Source organism: Mirounga leonina, unplaced genomic scaffold (assembly GCF_011800145.1).
Source record: "Mirounga leonina isolate KUSES-001 unplaced genomic scaffold, KU_Mleo_1.0 Mir_204, whole genome shotgun sequence".
Classification (NCBI taxonomy): Eukaryota; Metazoa; Chordata; class Mammalia; order Carnivora; family Phocidae; genus Mirounga; species Mirounga leonina.
Window position 1 is genome coordinate 1,386,725 of NW_023270513.1, and position 3,673 is coordinate 1,390,397.

Below are 3,673 nucleotides of genomic sequence, written 5' to 3' on the forward strand. Positions count from 1 at the left end.
AACCTACAAAATGGGAGAAGATATTCACAAATGATATAGCAGATAAAGGGCTAGTATCCAAAATCTATAACTTATCACACACAATACCCAAAAAAACAAAGTCCAGTCAAGAAATGGGCAGAAGACATGAACAGATATTTCTCCAGAAGACATACAAATGGCTAACAGACACATGAAAAAATGTTCCACATCACTCTAGCATCAGGGAAACACAAATCAAAACCACAATGACATACCACCTCACACCATAATGGCAAAAAATAACAAGTCAGGAAACAACAGATGTTGGCAAAGATGTGGAGAAAGGGGAACCCTCTTACACTGTTGGTGGGAATGCAAGCTGGTACAGCCACTCTGGAGAACAGTATGGTGGTTTCTCAAAAAGTTAAAAGTAGAACTACCCTATGACCTAGCAATTGCACTACTAGGTATTTATCCAAATGATACAAAAGTAGTGATTTGAAGGGGCATATGTACCCCAGTGTTCATAGCAGCAATGTCCACAATAGCCAAACTATGGAAAGAGCCCAGATGTCCATCGACAGATGAATGGATAAAGAAGATGTGGTATACATATACAATGGAATACTACTTAGTCATCAAAAAGAATGAAATCTTGCCATTTGCCACAACATGGATGGATCTAGGGGGTATTATGGTAAGTGAAATAAGTCAGTCAGAGAAAGACAAATACCATGATTTCACTCATATGTGGAATTTAAGAAACAAAACAGATGAACATAGGGGAAGGGAAGGAAAAATGAAATAAGATAAAAACAGAGTGAGGCAAACCATAAGAGACTCTTTACTATAGGAAGCAAACTGAGGGTTGCTGGAAGGGAGGTGGGTGGGGGGATGGGTTAACTGGGTGATGGGCATTAAGGAGGGCACATGATGTAATGAGCACTGGGTGTTATATGCAACTCATGAACTAAATTCTACCCTTGAAACTAATAATATACTCTATGTTTACTAAATTTAATTTGAATTAAAAAACTACATAGAATTAAACACATACACACAGACAGACAGACAGCCAGCCATACATAAATACAAGTACATCTGGGGAAATCTGAATAAATTCATGGGATGATAGCAATGCTAATATCTTGGTTATAATGCTGTACTGTAGTTTAGCAAGCTCTCACCCTTGGGAGAAACTGGTTAGAAGATACATGAAATTGTTCTGTATTTCTTAAAACTGTATGCTAACCTGCAATTATCTCAAAATAAGCTACGTTTTAAAAAAAATCATAATTAAAGTGGTATATCCATATAATGGAATATTATTGAGCAATAAAAAGGAGTGAGGTGATCAATTTCCAGAATGTCAGTGTGAGGAATTTTGTGAGCCCTCTTCTCAGGAAAAAACAATTTCACTGTTGAAAAGTATTTTAAAAACAATCATTTAAGTGGGGGGAGGGCCAGAGGGAGAGGGAGACAAGCAGACTCCCCACTGAGTGGGAAGCCCTACACAGGGCTTGATCCCAGAACCCTGAGATCATGACCTGAGCCAAAATCAAGAGTCAGATGCTCAACTGACTGAGCCACCCAGATGCCCCAAAAACTATTTGTTTAAAATGAAAAAATTGGGACATCTCCAGTTTGGCAGTTACTCTAAATATAAACATGAAGTTACTTATGAGAGCAATTCCACTCGTAGGTATATATCCAAGAGAAATTTTTTTAAAAATATATCCACACAAAGACTTGTACATGAATACTCATAGCAGCATGATTCATATTAGCTAAGAGATGGAAACAACCTCAATCTCCAACAACAGATGAAAGATTAAACAAAATGTTCTATACCATACAATGGAATATTACTTGGCCATAAAAAGAAATGAAGTACTGATACATGCTACAACATGGATGAACCTTGAAAACATTATACTAAGTGGAAAAAGTCAGTCACAATAAAAACACATATTTTATGATTTCATTCATATGAAAGATCCTTAACAGGTAAATCTACAGATATATATAATAGATTATGATTGCTTAGGGCTAGGCACAGGGGCAGCAGGAAGCTGAAGTGTCATGGCTAAGGGGTACAGTGTTTCTTTTTGGACTAATGAAAATGTTCTAAAATCAATTGTGGTGATGGTTGTACAACTCTGTGAGTAGACTAAAAAGCAGTGAATTATACACTTATATGGGTAAATTGTATGGTATGTGAATTATATCTCAATAAAGCTGTTACCAAAAAAGGAAATAAAGTATCTGATACACATAACAACATGTAAATTATAGAAAATATTATATGACCAAAAGAAGTAGAGCCCCAAAGAGTATATACTGTGTTATTCCATTTGTATGAGATTCTAGAACAAGAAAACTAATCTACAGTAACAGAAAACATATGCATGGTTGTCTGTGGGGGCCAAGGATTAATTGAAAGTGGAAATGAAAGACCAAAGTGATGGAAATGTTTTATATCTTAATTTAGAGTGGTGGAAATATGGTATATACATTCATGAAAACTCATTGAGTTGTATATTTAGGATAGGTGCATTTCACTGTATGTAAATTTTACCTCAATTAAGAGAGAGGGTTTGGGAAACAGGAGAAAGGAAGAGAGGAGGGACAGAAAGGGACAGTGGAGGGAGCAGTTATAGGAGCTACTTATAAAGTAGAATCTACAGATTTGACATCTGGTAGGATATAAGATCAGGAAGAAGAAGGGGTCCAAAACAACAAAAGGTGGCAGAGTAATATTCTGCAAGAATATCATTGACTTTAAAGCCAGATAGATGTTTAAGAGGTCCCTCCAAGGGGCACCTGGGTGGCTCAGTCATTAAGTGTCTGCCTTTGGCTCAGGTCATGATCCCAGGGTCCTGGGATCTAGCCCTGCGTCAGGCTCCCTGCTCAGCGGGAAGCCTGCTTCTCCCTCTCCCACTCCCCCTGCTCTGTTCCCTCTCTCACTGGGTCTCTCTCTGTTAAATAAATAAATAAAATATTAAAAAAAAAAAGAGGTTCCTTCAAGATCTAGCTGTGGGACCCTGTGGCAATCATCTCACCTCTCAGAGCCTTGATTTATTCATCTATAAAAAAAAGAATAGTGATCCCTCTTTTGCAACATTTTTATGAGGATTAATGAAATAATACATGTAAAGTACCTAGAAGGCTTGATTATTATGACTCAGATTTCTAACTTTGCCCCTTGATAGGTCAAGCCCTGCCTCTAGAATAAGATAAAGGTCTCAGATACAGGAAGGAGTTGTACAAGGGATACCCAAAGAAAGAAGTCAGAAAGTGAGGATGAACAGGAGTTTTCCAGCATAACAAGGGGTGGACTTGAAACCTAGGATGAACATGGCTAGCTCCACTTCTAGAAACCCTCTCCCCACCCAATTCTCCCAACCTGGGAGGTGGGATTCTGGTGGTATCTTCACTCTGCCAGCTCATACTCATAAACCCTTCAAACCTGTCTTCCTATTTCTGCCTGGATGGTCGGATCAGTTTTCTGGAGCTGTAGGTAAAGTGATACTCTCTCAGAGAGCAATGGGACATTTCCCTGAGGTCTGTAGGAGAGCCTACATCTTTTGTATCAGATCAAGACCCTGCATCCTTTTCCATCCATGCTCTAATGTCCAAAGGCATGCAGAGCCCAGAAGGTGAGAGATGGGCTAATACTACATTTCTCCCAACTCATGCACCTCTGAGCCAG